General features: G+C 48.5%; 5 non-coding genes and 1 pseudogene across 5 annotated transcripts; 4 read left to right on the top strand and 2 right to left on the bottom strand.

Annotated features, from left to right (window-relative positions):
* Positions 1-4,360: 4,360 nt before the first annotated feature.
* TRNAQ-CUG lies at positions 4,361-4,433 on the bottom strand. Its single transcript has one exon. It is a non-coding gene; the product is annotated as a tRNA-Gln (tRNA).
* Positions 4,434-6,475: 2,042 nt separating this feature from the next.
* LOC113890465 lies at positions 6,476-7,059 on the top strand (annotated as a pseudogene).
* A 2,278-nt stretch (positions 7,060-9,337) lies between these two features.
* On the top strand, positions 9,338-9,411 carry TRNAN-GUU. The gene has a single exon. It is a non-coding gene; the product is annotated as a tRNA-Asn (tRNA).
* Positions 9,412-10,016: 605 nt separating this feature from the next.
* On the top strand, positions 10,017-10,089 carry TRNAV-CAC. Its single transcript has one exon. It is a non-coding gene; the product is annotated as a tRNA-Val (tRNA).
* A 519-nt stretch (positions 10,090-10,608) lies between these two features.
* On the top strand, positions 10,609-10,680 carry TRNAE-UUC. Its single transcript has one exon. It is a non-coding gene; the product is annotated as a tRNA-Glu (tRNA).
* Positions 10,681-11,383: 703 nt separating this feature from the next.
* Positions 11,384-11,454, bottom strand: TRNAG-CCC. The gene has a single exon. It is a non-coding gene; the product is annotated as a tRNA-Gly (tRNA).
* Between the last annotated feature and the right edge of the window lie 6,858 nt (positions 11,455-18,312).

Here is an 18,312-nt window from a genome sequence, read left to right as displayed (position 1 = left end):
GACTCTTGAGAGTCCCTGGACTGAAGGAGATCCAACCAGTCCATTCTGAAGGAAGATCAGCCTGGGATGTTCTTTTGGAAGATGATGCTAAAGCTGAAACGCCAGACTCTTGAGCCACCTCATGCGAAGGTGACTCGTTGGAAAAGACTCTGATGCTGGGAGGGATTGGGGGCAGGAGGAGAAGGGGACGACAGAGGATGAGATGGGACTGGATGGCAATCACCGACTCGTCATAGGACGTGAGGGTTGACGTGACTCCGGGAGAGATGGTGCCATAAGGACCATGGCCAGGCCTGGCGTCGCTGCGATTTCATGGTGGTCGCAAAGCAGCCTCGGACACGAGATGCAGGCGACTGAACTAGAACCCGAGGAGAAAACCGGGTTTTTAGGGGTTTTAAACCAGGATTTCCCTCACCCTCAAGGTTGTTCGCACCGCTGTTAGGCTCTGGACCCCCTGATGGGAGGAGTTTCCTGACCGCAAGAAGCCGATCAGTAAATAATACCGTGAGGAGGACCGGCTTGGATATTGGTTTCCAGGCCTGTCAGACACACCGAGGTTATTGGGAAGACATTGGGGGTGGGTCTGCAGTTAGGAACGCAGCTTCTGGGGGGTGCCAGGGGGTGGGGGGGCCTCCTTTTTCAGTCATGTTGCCACCAACTGGCCTTCCGGTTTGACCTTGGGCCGACTCCCATATTGCTAGGCCAATTTTGCAAAGTGTCATATGAAAGTAATAGTCATAAAAGTACTTCATAAAGTTCTTGTGTAGATTAATGGGATAATCAAAAATACACCTGTGGCTTATATTACTTTGAATAGGATTATGTCCTGATAGGTAAACAATCAAAGATGATTGTAACTCTGCAATAAATTGTCTTTGTGAATGTAACATCCATTCAAAGTAAATTTGTATTAAGAATTTTAAAAAATGTTAAATGGAATTGTAAAGCATAAGCCCACAAAAGGGGACTTGCTTGTAGCAGCTTTGTTCGTAATAGTCCCCAATTGAAAAACATTTCAAATGTCCATCATGAGGTGCATAGATATATAGGATTGTGACATATTCACTCAAAGGAATAGTACTCCTCGCTAAAGTGGTACAATATACCTGATACATGGCAACAGATCTGGATTACTCTCAAACGCATCATGCTGAGTGAGGGAAAAGAACATACTCTGTGGTTCCACTTATGTGAATTTCGAGAACTGAAAAATCGATCCGCAGAGACAGGACCGAGATCACTGATGACCTGCGTCAGGGAGCCGCAGGGGACTGACTGCAAAGGGGCACAGAGGACAGTCTGGAGTTCTGGAGATATTCTTTTTCCTTGAACAGGATAGTGGTTCCATGGGTACGTTCGTTTGTCAAAAGTCATCAAACTTGAATGGATGCGTTGTATTATTTTCAAAGTATACCTTAAGACGTTTGATTTTTAAAAGTAATGAGAAGAATCATTCCCAAATTTAATGTCTTAATTAAATTATTATTATTAGCCTTAGGGAATCCTTTCAGAAAAGGCATCTCTCGTATAAAACAATTTGATTGAAAGTTCAACAATTTCTTCATTTTTCTTTATTTTTCTTCCATGAAATTTATGCACTATTAAGTTGAATGCTTAAAATAGAATCTATAAGAGCTCTATTTTATAAAAGTATGGTGGTGGTTTAGTCACTAAGTCGTGTCCGACTCTTGTGACCCCCATGGACTGTAGCCTGCCAGGCTCCTCTGTCCATGGGATTCTCCAGGCAAGAATACTGGAGAGGGTTGCCATTTCCTTCTCCAGGGGATCGTCCCGACCCAGGAATCAAACCCAGGTGTCCTGCATTGCGGGCAGATTCTTTACCAACTGAGCTGCGATGTATTTTTTTCCTCTCTGTTGATATACCGAAATGACTCCGTCAATATGTAACTACCTTAACAGAAGTTATTTTTGAATTTAACATGTCTCAAAATTTTACATATTTGTATTTTCTGCATCATTTGAATTTTATAAACTAAGTATATATATATATTCAGACTGAGCGACTGAACTGAATGCCTGTTTATGTGACTCCTCTTGGGTGTTTTTTTCAAAAGAAATACCTGGACTTAAATTTCTTGTCAAGCATTTTTACAGTTTGCTGCTTTCCGATCCCACTCACTGACTGACTTGACAAGTTACTTAACCTTTGTATGTCTCAGGTTCCTCATATGTGAAATGAGGATGACGACATGATGCAAGCCTTTTGAAAGGATTAAGTGAGTAAACCCATTTAAAACTTGTAGACCATGCCTGGGCACTTTGCATGTCTTCATTGGGTGTAAGCTCTTGCATTTTGGGAGCAACACTGCATAAAGATTGGGGTGTGATTTTATTTGGTTACTGACACTTTTCAGTGACTATGAACCTTCCTAGAGAGACGAAAGCAGTGACCGTCCTGGACTGAGAGGGTCTGCCAAGTCTACTAGCTCGTGTGATCAAGCCCATCAAAGGGGGAATAATGGGCCGATTGCTTGCTTTGAGAATGCCTGCCGCCCCCAAAATTTATGGTTTTACAGTGGAAAACATTCCTGCACCATGACACAAGACCCAGAATTGTTACTGAGTGATACATATAATTACCACAAACATTTAAGTTGTGGAAACACAAGCAGTGAGCTTTACTCATATAATGTGTACGTATATATTCATATACAGGTACATACGCCCCAAATTTGTTATGGGAAAAAGTAGACCCTGATCCCATCCCACATTTCTTTTCTTTGAAGAATAAACACTTTAAGGTCAGGAAACCGACTGGACTGTTTATCTCCTTATCTCTAAATAAATACTGATGCTCCGATTTTCCAGTTTCCCACCCCAGATGCTGCAGACCGCCCTGAACAGGGGAAAGGGGAGTGTGTGTGGTTCCCTGCCTGCCAGTCCTCTCCAAGGCAGCCGCCAGGACTTCCACTCACCTGCAGACCCACACAGCCCACCTCACCACTCCCGCAGGGAACCGCAAACGGAACTTTGCCAGAACAAATGCCAGGCCGGCAGCTTTGCGATTTGGGGGTGAACCGGGTTCCCGGACACTTCAGGAAAGCGGTGGCAGCTGCTCCCAGCGTCAGGCGCTGTGGGTCGCCCCAACCCAGGGACCGCCCCGCCACGGTACCCGCCTCGCTCCTCTCCCTTCCAGTCCCTTTCTCCCTTCGGGCTCATCCTCTGTTCTCTCCAGCTCTTGCCCGTCCGGCGATCTTTTCTTTGGAGGAGGACAAATGGCAACCCACTCCAGTATTCTTGCCTGGAGACTCCCATGGACAGGGGAGCCTGGCGGGCTACAGTCCGTGGGGTTGCAAGAGTCGGGACACGACTGAGCCCAGAGCACGCGCGCACCCTCTTCTTCTTCCCGGTCCTCCAAGACAGCTGCGTCATTCAGTCCTTTGTAACCGCTTGAAAGTTCCAAAATACAAGCGTCGAGACGATGCTCCTAGAACCGCGAAGGGAACCACCTTTAACTAGCTATTCAGGTCCATCACGGGCCTCATTCCGTGTTTTTCTCACGAGCAGTAGAGGACACAAGTGTTTCCATCCGCTCACGTCATGGGGTGTCTTCTCCGTGGAGCAGAGTCCCAGCAGGACGAAGGGGGCCCGGGCCGGGGGTGCGGACTCCAGGCAGCTCGTCTCCCCTTCGGCCCCGGAGCAGCCTGGCCGGGCGGCCGTGGGTCAGGGACCTGGGGTCTCCTCAGACGCGGGAATCCGCGACCCCGCGCTCCTCTTCAGGCTGAGCTTGGGACCAAAGGAGGAGATTTCCAGAAGTCAAGGTTCAAATCTTGGCCGAACAGCGGCTTTGCGTGCCCCAACGGAGACTTAGGAGCGAGAAACTCTGAATAAAATTAAATAAACTGGGACAGGGTCAATAACAATTCAGAATAATAGAGAACCTGACTAAAACAACACTTCCTTCCCATTCAAGGTCTGGAACCCTGGACCCGAAAGCTGCCATCCTGTCTGGTCAGCGACATCGCAGGCCCTCCCCGGCACCATTTACTCACAGGCACAGCCGTGCAGTTACAAGGCGTGCGGTGCGAAGGCCCCTCGCGGGGCAGGACTCCGTGGGCTCAGCCTCTGCCTCTGCCTCCAGAGACCCAGGGGACCCGACGAAGGGGCGGCACTGGGCTGGGCCGCAGCGCCCCTGGCCGGGGCTTTGGAGGGCAGAGGAGGGGCCGGGCTCTCATGGCCAGCGATGGGCAGAGCCGCCCGGGTCCAGCGAGGGACGCCCCGAGTCGGTCCCACACCTGTCCGCCGTGTCCGTGTGAACCACGCCGCTGAGGGTCGCGGGAGCCGGAAGGCGGGTCCTATTAGTGGAGTAAAAAAGTGTTCTTCTTCCAACTAGGCAGAAAGGTCCCACCGAGATTTGAACTCGGATCGCTGGATTCAGAGTCCAGGAGTGCTCACCATTACACCATGGAACCCCCTCGGGAGCCACCTGTGCCTCCATCGCCAGAGAACGGTATCCGCTTCTTTAGCCTCCATACGTCCCACCCAGAAGCTCAGGGCAGTTCTCCTAAGGCCCTGAGGAGACTCCAATACGGTTGACTCCCGTGGGTGCTCAACCCTATTGCTTGCTCTCTGCTCCTCTCCTTTGATCCACTCAGCTCACTCTCACCTCAGAAATGAGGTGAAATCCACCTTGGATTTTGTGCCAGGGAGGACCCCCCTTAGCTCTCCATCACAACCGCATAGTCTGCCTAGGTTAACCAGAGTTGTCCCATCCTGAGGTAAAATTTCTGCAAATAAGAGTGTTATTTTCCTTTTCTTTGCCTTCCCCCTTTTCCCATAGCCCAGAGAGGACAGGACGGTTGTCAGGGGCAGGAGGCGGGGTTTCCTGGGTCCCTTAGTTTTCTCACCAGCGCTGATCACACTCCTGAGCGGCCACCACCTCTTACGTGTAACATATAAAGTGTGTCAGCGGTGGAGTGGGAATGGAGGCAGGAGAACTCTTCTTCTTCATATATTTCTGATTTGGAGGGGTAAGTTATTCTCACAACAAGTGGTCTATTTGTTAGATTTACCATGTAAGTAAGAATAACTATTTACATAAAACAGTCAGACAAACCAGCTATACCTCACCTAAAAGTGAAGTCAACGTCGCTCAGTCGTGTCCAACTCTTTGCGACCCCCAAAGACTGTAGCCCGCCAGGCTCCACTGTCCAAGAGATTCTCCGGGCAAGAATACTGGAGTGGGTGGCCATTCCCTTCTCCAGGGCATCTTCCGAAATCAGAGATTTAACCCGGGTGTGTTGCATTGCAGGCAGATTCTTTACCTGCTGGCCCACCAGGAAAGCCCCATACTCACCTGGGTGACTGAAGATCAACCGCATGTCGTGGAGGACACGAGACAGGGCTCTGACACTTAGGCAGTCACAGACTCTTTGGTCAGGTCGGTCAAGTCAGTTTCTCTCCCATTTCTTAACATAATCAAACCCAGAAATTGCAGTTTTAAAAAGGCGTACAAATATCAAGGTACCCAAGAGCACTGATTGCTGATCATAGAGGATGCACATCCAAGTTGTCTTAAGTATAGACAGTATTTATGAACACAAAATACCACCAGACTAAATATTTACACGTAGAATAGATATAATCCTATCATGGCTCAGAGTAATAATCTCTACTTCTTCATCGTACCCTAAAACCGTTTCTTCCCTAATCCCATACACAGAACAGAAAAAAATAGCACCTGTTTTTAGCTGGCAAAACACAGAGTCAGAAAGAAGCCCAGTGTTTGCCTGGAGATGTATTTTGTCCCCAGAGACTGGACAGAGGTTGACTCAAGGAGGAAGGAGACAAAGGGAGGCGGGAGGCTCTTGTTATGAGGAGGAAGTTCACAGCTCCAGGGTGAGAAGATGAAACTTCTTGGAAACTCAAGATGTTGAGTGGTAACGAACAGCACAAAGTGCTCCACCAGGAGAACTTGAAGAAGGGTCAAGGTTTATGGGTACAAGGACCCGAAACGGACTCTGACTGATATAGGAAGAAAAGAAATCCCTGGGTTTTCTCGTTACCACCACGTTTGGTGCTGCTTAGAGCCCGGCGGCCCTTAGCTCCGCTGTCTGTGCGCGTGTCCTGGGGAATCATCGGGTTGGAAGGACTTTTAAAAATGTGGGAGGAAAGAGCCAAAAGCTGAAGATAGCCCGATATCACCGGTCTTCTTAGCTCTACCATCGCCAGATTTTAGTTTGGAAGAATTTGAGGTTATTGAGGGCAACGGCGGGGTGGCAGAAATCAGGACTTGTGGAAATCTAGGTTGGCTCCAGTTGAAACAGCTTGAACCGGGTCCCTGCGACTCACCTTCTGCACCAATTATGAGAGCGATGACGTCGATGTGAGTGGGTAGAAATGAGAAGACCCAGAGTTCCCATCTTTCCTGCCCTGCTCCTCTCCATCTGCACTCTGCCTTGACCTACCCATGGGACCCCTCAAGGCATGCCAGGTACTTCCTCCAAGACCTATTTAGGGACAGGCCTTGGATATTCTGAAGCGCCTTTACATGGAGCACAAAGATGATGATGATGATGATGATGATGATGTGTCTTTTGCCAAATGGATGAGCAGCTTCCGGGGTCACAGCTGGATAGAGGAGGATGAGTGAGGACTCCGGGACCGCCGTGGATCACAAGATGCCAGTTACAGGAAAAGCTGCCTGCCCTGCCCACTTCCTGTGCTTCCCAGAATGATGTCGTCTGCCAGCCATCCTAGAAGGTATTCTTATGAGAACCAGGGATCTCGATGCCACACTCGTGTGCGGGATCCCAGAAAGTGCTCAGGGATGGGTCATTCAAGGAGCCATTAATGGGATCAAAAGGAAGATCCCATTCCAAAATTCAGTCATTTTCAGACTCCTTTGAACAGCAACCGTGCTTTAGAACCAAACGTTCCGTCTCTTTGGGACCTGAGAGCAGAAAGGAGAGAAATGAGAGAGAATGCCGGTTTCTGGAAGTGAGGTCTTGCAAGAAAGTGGAGGGAAAAAGGAGCTCTAGGAAGGAAGAGCGTGGAGAAGCGTACCTGCCCCCCCTGTCTGAAAAAATGCTCAAATAACCCTTGGCTTCCACACCACAACTACCGACGCTGCTGTGTTTTTTGAGCCCCAATTCACCAGACCCAGGAACGGTACCTGTAAGAGGGTCTGCAGATGCTGAGTGACTCAGGTGGGTGGTTGATTCAGCTGCTCCCCAAGACAGCTTGCAATCATACCCCACCTGCTTTTCAGAGTATGATCTGTTCTGTTGGCCTTTTAGGGGAATAGAAAGAATAAAAGGTATTTTAATAGAATAAAATTATTCTTGAAAATGTAAGGAGAGATATTTAAAGAGCCACCCACACATCTTCACCAACCCTTCTTCCACTAAGTAAAAGTTATTGGTGTGACTCAATAAAAAGAAAAGAGAAAGAAATCCCTGGAAAGTATGTTGAGAGATCACAGAATGGCCAGGAAACCTGGAGAACCGGGCTCTCACAAGGGGCAAGGACAGAATCAGGTGAGGTTAGAACTGGGATGGGTGGAGATGTGCGTTCTTCCCATTTGCTCCAGCCTGCACGTCGGTCCCTGACCTGCAAGCAGAGAGCTGGCGATGAAGGGCGGCCGAGCTACAGCAGAGCAAACTGCAAGAGCAATCATGGGGAAACTTTGTCTTGATTCTGTTTACGGAAAATCTAGAAGCAGCGAGCTAATTCAAGGTGAAATAAATAAGGGTAAGGGTTTGTCAAAAGATTCTGAGGATAATGACAATATTTATGATTTCTCTGCTTTTGACATTAGATCCAGTAGTTTCCAAACGCAGGCACACCTGACAACAACAGAATGAAGTAGAATGCTCTCATTGCTCCCATTTTACAGCAACAAGACGGGAAGCACAAAAAGTTTTCTTTAATTTGTCTAAGGCCACGTAAAGTGGAGTCGCTCAGCCCTGACTCTCTGGGACCCCATGGACCGGTAGCCCACCAGGCTCCTCCATCCATGGAATTTTCCAGGCAAGAATACTTGGAGTGGGTTGCCATTTCCTTCTCCAGGAGATCTTCCCGACCTAGGGATCAAACCTGGGTCTCCCCCATTGCAGACGGATGCTCTACCGTCTGAACCAGCAGGGAAGCCCCTAAGGGCACATAAGGACAGAACTATTTTACAACCCAGAATTTGTGCACCCGAGCACAGCTTAGTTGGGTCTTTCTTCTCAAAAGTGAGTGTGTCAAGATTTCTCTGCTGCAGAGATGGGAAGAAGACCAAGAAGAGGAGAGAAGGCAAGAGAGGGAGGAGGGAAGGGTAGAAGCACAAATTCTTTTATTCTCTCCTTCCTCCCCTCTCCTTTTGCCTCCTTCATTCTTGGGTCTGCCAGCCCTCTCCCTCCTTCCCCCACACTACGACCCGGACTGAAGCAATGTTCGCCTCTAGGGATCCTGGCCCAAGTCTCCTGGGAGGTCTCAATGCCCTCCTCCCAAACCCGCCTTCCCCGCTTGGTTTTCGCCCTTTCCCGCTCCCAGGTGGACCCCACAGAACGCAGCCTACCCAGCTGGGCGCTCCACCCGGCAGGCAGTGCTCCGGAGACCTTTCCGTTTGCCCGCCCAATGGGGTGCTGCGAAATCCAAAAACCGGGATAAAGGCTTTTAAAACAGGACTGTTCACTTCGAAAACTATTCCGTATTTCCATCCTCAGGGTCTTCATGGGACGAAGGGCTAAAGACGACAATGTATTCATCCAAGTCCTGGAGCGTCCCAGCGAGTGCCAGACTCTGTCCTGGGCATGCTGACACAGGGCGACCATCCCCGCGACCAATGTGCTTAGTCGCTAAGTCCTGTCCGACTCTTTGCGCCCCCATGGACTTAGCCTGCCAGGTTTCTCGGCCCATGGGGATTCTCCAGGTAAGAATACTGGAGTGGGTTGCATGCCCTCCTCCAGGGGATCTTCCCAAACCAGGGATTGACCCCGGGTGTCCTGCATTGCAGGCGGATTCTTACCGTCTGAGCCCCCAGGGAAGCCCACTCTGGCGGAAACCGCCTGGTGGACGCAGGAAACCGAAGCACAACCTCGGCCCCGGAGGCCTTTGCCTGGGTGGGCAAACTCTCATTCGTTGGGTGTAGGCGCCGAAACGGGAAGAGCCATCAATGGGAGCCCACCGGGTGTTTAGCCGTCCTTGGATCTATTTCGGTTCAGACCCGGAAGCTTCGTGCCCTGGATGCCGGGTTCTCCGGGGGCGCTGGCATCTGCGGCGGGTAGGGGGCAGGAAAATGGCACCGTTTCTCTGGGGGACAGAACGCTCACCCTGGGAATGCGTTAGGTAGGTCTACTCCATAGAGAGTCCAAAAGAACCCCGTACTGTTGTCTCTGTGGCGCAATCGGTTAGCGCGTTCGGCTGTTAACCGAAAGGTTGGTGGTTCGAGCCCACCCAGGGACGGTGGGGATGACATTTTAGGCAACACCAAAGAGAAACTCCCTTTTGCCAGGAGGACACCGGAGAAGTGATGCGCCCAACGGACTTTCAGAGAAACACAACAGGAGTCAGGTGCAAAGGAACAGCGGGGAGGGCGCGTCCCGGGGGGATTGGAAGCGTCGGTCATTCCTGAGAGCCCAGAGCGCTGATCGCCGGCGCCGAGAGAAGGACCACCGAGGCGCGGGTCCGCAGCCATGGAGGGGCGGCTTCCACACCGCTGGGTTTCGGGGTCACCTGGGCCTCGGGCGCACCCACCGTCCCCGCCTCCTGCGGCTTCCGGGAGCTGGGGAGTCGGCGGGGGCGACCCCTGAACTCAGGGCGCGCAGCTGAGGGTCTGAGGATTCTGTGTTGGGTGAGGGACCCCGAAGGCAACCTGTGGGGGCCCAGGGGTCCTCACTTCATGGGAGAGGAGGAACCCTAAAGCAGGGCCCTCCGGAGCCGCCGTCTCCGTGCCTGAGAGAGCTTGGGGCTTCAAGGTTCCTCTTTGAGAGTTAAGAGTTGGTGGTGTGCTTAGTGGTGGCGGGACCTCGGATTTCATGGATACAGTGTTCAGGAGCAGAGCTTGTCCCGTTTCCGTAGTGTAGTGGTTATCACGTTCGCCTCACACGCGAAAGGTCCCCGGTTCGAGACCCGGCGGGAACAGGGTTCCTCTTTCTTTTTCCCCCGCCCTGAGATGTGCCTTCTCACTGGCAAAACCAACAGGCGCGAAAGGCACGGGGTGAGGCAGGGGACGCAGCTGGAGGAAGACTTGGTGACCACCTGGAAGTCTCTTTATTCAGCGCTAGGAGAGGCCCCGGAGCCACATCAGAGATCTGGAGGTGGACGGATCCGCTCATCACCCGCCACTCATCACCGAGCCTGACGACAAAGAAAACCGAGGTTACAAGGAGAGCAAGACCTGGGCTCGGCAGCACGCAGCGCTACAGCTAGACCAGGAGGGACCCAGTCCGCTACTTTGTGTCCTTGCCCCAGAGCAAAAGCGACGCCCAGGAAAGGAGACGTGAAGGGCGATGAGCAGCGGGGCCAGGGCTGGGAGCCCTGCACAGCGGCACACAGCCCTGGGCCGCTGCGACATTGCCTTTCCCGCTTTCTGACTTTCTGAAGGGTCATCTTCCACTCACCTTTCACCTGGAGAAGCTAAATAAGGTATTTGTCTACAGCTCCCTGGTGGTCTAGTGGCTAGGATTCGGCGCTTTCACCGCCGCGGCCCGGGTTCGATTCCCGGTCAGGGAAAGCTTTCTTTCTTCCAGCGTCTGCACTCACACAAGTCTCTCTCTTGCTGCCCAGATCGGAACTGTATTTTGCTTAAAGGTCCAATGCAGAACATTTCTGCACAGAGTTTCTAAATGCCGCTGAGTCCGGGCCTCAGGGTCCTGGACCTCGGGCTGGCTGTTGGAGCTGAGATGCCGTGAACAGCCTGTGCTGGCCAGCTCTGGCCTCCACTCTTTTCTCCTGGCGTGGTAAACCCAGAGTCTTACTTAACAGAGTTTTCATTCAAGGAGAATGTGGGGCTTCAGTTCCAAAAATTCATTAAAATCCAATACCAAAAGCTTTTGTAAGATACCAAAAGTTTGCAAGAATACGAACATCGTACATTCTGTACCTAAGTGCCCGGTTAACATCACATTCTTTCTTTGGATAAGAGTTATGACATCTCTTGATAGTAACGTGCCGATATCTCGGGATTGTTCCTTTCCTTTGACGTCCCTCTGAAAGCTAACTTCTGTGGGACTTGTCTTCCAAGGCCGGGGAACAGCTGTACCGACCAGAAGAGGGCCCTCTTGGCCCTTCAGGAACCTGGAATCCGTTCTCTTTAGGATGTAGAGAAGGTATATGTGTGTTAGTCGCTCAGTCCTTTTGGACTTTTGGCCATCCCTTGGACTGTAGCATTCCTCTGTCCTTGGGCCAGCGAAGCCCAAAACAAACATAACCACAATGCATTGGCCGGGAATCGAACCCGGGTCTCCCGCGTGGGAGGCGAGAATTCTACCACTGAACCACCAATGCCACTATAGAGAGCATATTTGCAGGGATAGCCTAGATGGAGTTTTATTCAGGTCTTTCTCAAGTGCAGGCCACTCATGCCCTGTGCTTGTAGGACGGTCTAGGCTTTCATCCTCCACCCTCAGCTGTACCGGCTGCCCTCTGCCCTCTGGCCTCCTGCGGGTTGCTTTGGCGGGCACTCAGGTGTGCTTTGGATCCGTCTGAGTGGTGGAACCGCCTGCTGCTCGTGCTCACTGGCCCAGTCTTGTCCAAAACTCTTTGCGATCCCTTGGACTCTAGCCCACCAGGCTCCTCTGTCCATGGGATTTCCACGCTCCTTTGCTAGAAACCCATCGAGGCAGTACAGCTGCCCCCTTGGCTCTTGCCTGGCTCTCCACTCCCTGCAGGGAGCATAAAGTGTTCTGTCAGGGCACAGAGGTGAAGAATCCTTCCCTGTGGTCGGAGGATGAGAGAACCAGATGGGAAATGCTGCAAAGGGAGGGGAATATTCTCAAAAGCTTCCCAGAACTGCTGTGTGGGTGCTGTCGGTTGGGTGGCTGCCCTATGACAATAATGCTTAGCCTTGTGTTCTGGCCTTGATGCAGTCCCAGGTCCAGTCTGAATTCAAGCACAGAGGCACAGTGTGCTTTCCCACACATATGTCATTGTGCCTCTCTCCAAGGGGAGTTCTGAACCACCTTTTCTATCTCAGTGAATAGCATCCATGTGGGTCTTTTCTTTTCTTTTTTTTTTCTTCCTGTAACTCTGTTTTGCTGAAATGTAACTCAGGAATATAAAAAAGGTTTAGCTTTAGATAAATTAGTACTCTCCATGCTACAAACAAGAATAACATTCAAGTTGATTATGAGGATGAATCTCAAATACACTTACACTCCTGAAAATTCTAATATTTGATGTATAATTATATAGAAAATGTTTGTCTGGTCATGCTCCCAGAGATGACTCTCAGTATGCACACACTACTTTAATAATTTTGGTCTAAAAACTACCTCATGGTTACTTTCAGATTTATTATTATTTATAAAACTTCAAATTATGTGCTCCAGTAAATTAAATATACCATATGATGTCTTTTAAATCAGGATTAAGTCTTTTGATTTAAGAAATCATAGTGACTTAATTATTCCCCTTTCAATTTGGGGTCAGTGTTTTAGGTATCATCGAATATGTGATTTTAAGCAGCATTTATCAGACACGACTCAGCTCAAATTGCAGTTTTAAGATCTATCATTAACTTTAAGTTCTTTGATATTAAATTGGTTGAATTAATGTATAATCTTTGCCTGGAAATTTCTAATTAAGGTAGAAGTAATAATGCCCACATTTTTATAGGTTATATATAGAAGAGCTCTAGCTTAACACTTAAGAGAATGTGTGGATACCTTTAGGAGATGTTTCTGAATGTAGCCATAACGTCACTTGAAGAGCACAACACGTGGACTCTCTAAGTTAAGTAAGGACGTGTTGCTTACCTGATGTACTCCTTTATTAAAAAAAAAAAAAAAGAAATTCCTGATTCTTAGTTACCTGCCTTCTAGATCTCAAGTCACCCATTTTCCCATGTGCTAGTAATTCTTTTTTTAGTCACTGCGGGGTCCTTAGGTGCTGGAAGGCAGGTGAACCTGAGAACATGACAGGCTGCTCTCCTGCTGTGATTCTTATTTGTCTGTGTGTGTGTGAGTGAGATTCTTATTTTTGATGCCTCCTGGTGTGAATGCCCCAAGGAGTGGGACCTTGACTTTGCTCCTGATACAGCAGTTTTCCTGGAGAAGGGCCTGGTACCTGGTGAGCACCTAGTAAGTGCTTGCTGACTGAAGGACTTCTAATACACACTTTCGGAAAACTGATGAAGAGGACAGAATGTGGGTAAGATCCACAGAGGCCTAGAGTATAAGGGACAGAAGGACAAAAACTCCAAGAGGGAGAGAGAAGGGCAGAGAGAAATGTCCTAGAACCTAGAGACATCCTCGACTAAGTATGGAAAATCTGAAGAGCTCTTCTTTCCTTATGAACTTCAACTGAGGAATCAGTGGAAGGTGAACCAGGAACTCTAAGGATCCAGGTTTGTACAAGATGTATTATTGGTGCAGGATTCTGTAGCTTGCAACAATGTGTCTCAAATGAGATAATTTTGCAGATGTAGCCACGTACTGTCCAGATACCATACAGAGACAGTCTCAGGCTTGCAAGGAAGGAGACCCCTCATTAGATTGTGTGCATCCAACCAAAGCCAAAATACAACTCATGAAGGGAAGAGGATAAATGTCTGGGACCATTTGTGTGTGTGTGTGTGTGTGTGTGTGTTTAACTCCTGTAATCCCTAAGCTGCTCCACAAGAGGCTCTCCAGAGTCATTCTGGCTGGTCTTGTCTGGACTCAATGACTTCGTCAGCACTGAAAACAGTTACAATTATTAGAATACTTTCCAATCAGCTTGGAAGTTTGGCTGCTGAATACGTGCAATCTCTGGAAATGTACATATTGTCTTTTCATTGAACCTCCCACTAAGTTGAGTCAGTAGGGCACAAATTCCTTTGTTAGAGTAACAGACAGGTGTATTGACAATTTCTTGTGATGGCAAGGCCATGAAGAAAAAGATTCTTTCCTTGAGTGGGCAAAATACATTGGAATTTAAATTAGCACATCTATTTAGGGAAAACTAAGAACATAAAGAGATGCCTTCAGTTTCTAGCAAAGGTGCAGTGACAGAAATCAGATTAACCCTCCTTCCTAAATCTCACTCTCCCTCTTTGTCCCACTCCCAAAGAACATAAAGACAAAAACCATGAAATACTGATTTCTAAGACACTGGAAATCAGGCAGCAAAGGATAGCAAGCCCTGAGAGGTGACAAACAAACAAGGTGAGTCTTGTCATGGGCCCAGCCTCCTGCTTTCAGTGAGTTCCCAGGCTGGGCACCAAGAGGAGGATTTCAGGTAGTATTGGTGGAGAGCAAGGCAGCTAGAGTTCACAGGACAAAGATCCAGTGATTCTTATTTGCAAAACAGATATAAAGCAAAGGTATGGATATCAAGGCTGAAAGGGGAGTTGGGGGGAATTGGGAAATTAGGCTTTACCTAAATACACTATTGATACTATGTATGACACCACCCTTATGGCAGAAAGTGAAGAAGAACTAAAGAGCCTCTTGATGAAAGTGAACGAAGAGAGTGAAAATGTTGCCTTAAAGCTCAATATTCAGAAAACTAAGATCAGGGCAACTGGTCCCATTACTTCATGGCAAATAGTGGATGGGGAAACAGTGGAAACCATGGCAGACTTTATTTTTTGGGGCTCCAAAATCACTGCAGATGGTGACTGCAGCCATAAAATTAAAAGATGCTTACTCCTTGGAAGGAAAGTTTATGACCAACCTAGGCAGTATATTAAAAAGCAGAGATATTACTTTGCCAACAAAGGTCCATCTAGTCAAGGCTATGGTTTTTCCAGTGGTCATGTATGCATGTGAGATTTGGACTAAAAAGAAAGCTGAGCACTGAAGAATTGATGCTTTTGAACTGTGGTGTTTAGAAGACTCTTGAGAGTCCCCTGGATTGCAAGGAGATACAACCAGTCCATCCTAAAGGACATCGGTCCTGGGTGTTCATTAGGACTGATGTTGAAACTGAAACTCCAATACTTTGGCCACCTGATGCAAAGAGCTGACTCATTTGAAAAGACCCTGATGCTGGGAAAGATTGAGGGCAGGAGGAGAAGGGGACAACAGCGGATGAGATGGTTGCATGGCATCACCGACTCAATATACATAGGTTTGGGTGGACTCCGGGAGTTGGTGATGGACAGGGAGGCCTGGCGTTCTACAGTTCATGGGGTTGCAAAGACTCAGACACAACTGAGCGACTGAACTGAGCTGAACTGGTACAATAAATAACAAATGAGAACCTATTTTATGGCATAGGGAATTACTGGATGCTCTGTGGTTACCTAAATGAGAAGGAAATCCAAAAGAGAGGGAATATATGTATAGCCAATTCACTGTGGTATTAACACAACATCATAATTAACACACTGGAAAACAGATATACTCAAATAAAAGTTAATAATAAACAAAGAAACATGAAGAAAGGTCACGTGATGAGAGACAGTGACGGAGAGAGAGAATGCTGGGATATGAAAGGGGCTCCCTCAAGTACTCAGCAGAAGTAATGATCGGGTTATCCTCATGAAGAAAGTGCCTGAGGCTAAGGAAAGAACGTTTTAAAGAGATCATGGAACACAACCTGGTGCTCACACAGGACAAGCAATTGTATGTAAGTGATCTCCCACACAGACTGGACTACTTATAACTCATGGGCCATTGGGAAGAACATTCAAAAAACTCTTGTGATGGACAGGGGGGCCTGGCTGTTAAAATGCTGCAGTCAATATGCCTGTAAACTTGGAAAACTCAGCAGCAGCCACAGACTGGAAAAGGTCAGTTTTCATTCCAGTCCCAAGAAGGGCAATGCCAAAGAATGTTCAAACTACTACACAATTGCTCTCATCTCACATGTTAGCAAAGTAATGGTCAAACTTCTCACTGTGAGGGCTTTCACGGTATGTAAACTGAGAACATCCAGATGTGCAAGCTGGATTCAAAAAAGGCAGAGGAACCAGAGATTAAATTGCCGACATCCGTTGATTCATAGTAAAAGCAAGAGCGTTCCAGAAAAACATCTACTTTCTGCTTTATTGACTATGCCAAAGAATTTGACTGTGTGGATCACAACAAAACTGGAAAATTCTTCAAGAGATGGGAATACCAGACCACCCTTACCTGCCTCCTGAGAAATCTGTATGCAGGTGAAGACAGCAACAGTTAGACATGAAACAATGACTGGTTCCAAATTAGAAAAGGAGTATGTCAGACTGGTGTGTTGTCACCCTGCTTATTTAACTTCTATGCAAAGTACATCACGTGAATTTCCAGCCTGGATGAAGCACAAGCTGGAATCAATATTTCTGCAAGAAATATCAATAACCTCAGATATGCAGATGACTCCACGTTTATGGCAGAAAGCAAAGAGGAAGTAACAAGCCTCTTGATGAAAGTTGAAAGAGGGCTTCTTTTCATCCTAGTGGATAAGGTAAGGGAGCAGGTCCTGGAATGGGCCTCTCCTTTTAAATACGATCTTGTTCCCAGCTCTGGAGCGCAGGATGGGCACGCTGCCTTGTCCCACCTGCTGTTTCTGTTTGTTTGATGCAAAGAGGACAATTTAAAAACCTCTTTTTGGTTCAGGGAGATCCTACCAGAGAAGAAACATAGGGACCTGCCTGCAAAAAAAAAAAAAAAAAAAACAAAGAAAGTGAAAGAGGAGAGTGAAAAAGCTGGCTTAATATTCAACATTCAAAAAACTAAGATCATGGCATCTGATCCCATCACTACATGGCAAATACATGGGGAAACAATGGAAACAGTGAGAGACTTTATTGTCTTGAGCTCAAAATCATTGTAGATGGGGGACCACAGCCATGAAATTAATGCTTGCTCCTTGGAAGAAAAAGCTATGACCAACCTAGACAGCATATTAAAAGCAGAGATATTACTGTTGCCAACACAATTCCATCTAATCAAAGCTCTGATTCTTCCAGTAGTCATGTATGGATGTGAGAGTTGGACCTATAAAGGAAACTGAGTACCAAAGAATTGATGCTTTTAAACTGGAGAAGCCTCTTGAGAGTCCCTTGGACTGCAAGGAGATCCAACCAGTCCATCCTAAAGGAAATCAGTTCTGAATATTCATCAGAAGGACTGATGCTGAAGTTGAAGCTCCAATATTGTTGTCCAATGGACAACTGATGGGAAGAGCTGACTCAGTATAAAAGTCCCTGATGCTGGGAAAGATTGAAGGCAAGAGGAGAAGTGGGTGGTTGAGGATGAGATGGTTGGATGGCATCACCGACTCAATGCACCATGCATTTTGAACAAACTCCAGGGTTTGGTGATGGACAGGGAAGCCTGGAGTGGTTGCCATCCTTGGATCACTACTGAACTGAAAGAAATTGGGGAACAGTTCCTACCACCCAGAAAGCTCCATAGGGCCTCCAACCAGCCCATCTTTCTCTGCTCTGAGTCACCTTGTAGAACAGTCAGTGAATCTAAGAGGGCACAGGACAAAGCTGGACTGCAGGATACTTTTACCTCCTGATATCCCCTCACATTTTCATCCGGCCCTACATCGTCTCTACCTGTGACACCTATTATCTCTTCTGAAACCAAGAAGTTTCATCCCTTGTGAAGCCACGTTGCTTTCCCTCACCCCAGCACACCTGCGGGACAATCTGATTTGAGTCAGAGACAAAAGGGAAGGAATTCAACTCTACACCGCGGTTTCCAGCCAAAGACACAATTGATGGAAGAGGGTCAGGCTCTGCGGATTGAGCTGATCCAGGAGGAAAAGCAGCCAGTCCTCGAGCCGCTAATCAGGGGATCCCCCGTAAATCAGGTCAAGATCAGGGAGTAGATGGAACCCGCCCATCACCAGCTGAGAACCAAGTAGCCCCTGCTTCACAGTCGAAACAGGTTCAGAAAGAGAGCTTGACCTCTCACCACACCTGGATTCCAGGTCTTCCCTCACGGACCAGCGGAGCCTCCCGTGTCCAGTTCTTGGATGAGGCTGTGCCTCTAATCCAGGGGTTGGGCGGCCGTCGTTGTGGTTTTTCACGTCTTTCGGGGGCAGGGGATGGATCCGTCCCCCTTGGCGCGCTCCACTCGCCCGGCTCTGAAGCCCCTGGCCTACCACTTTCTGCTTGCAGGGAGCCCTGTGTCGTGTGGTCCCTCGGGCGTCCGCTATGCGTCCACCCTGACGGGGGAGAGGACCACCTCACCCTCGTTCCGTCCCAGTGGGACGTCAGCATGCCGG

Source organism: Bos indicus x Bos taurus, chromosome 3 (assembly GCF_003369695.1).
Source record: "Bos indicus x Bos taurus breed Angus x Brahman F1 hybrid chromosome 3, Bos_hybrid_MaternalHap_v2.0, whole genome shotgun sequence".
Lineage (NCBI taxonomy): Eukaryota > Metazoa > Chordata > Mammalia > Artiodactyla > Bovidae > Bos > Bos indicus x Bos taurus.
Note: the sequence above shows the minus strand (reverse complement) of the source record. Positions and strands in the feature narration are given on the sequence as shown.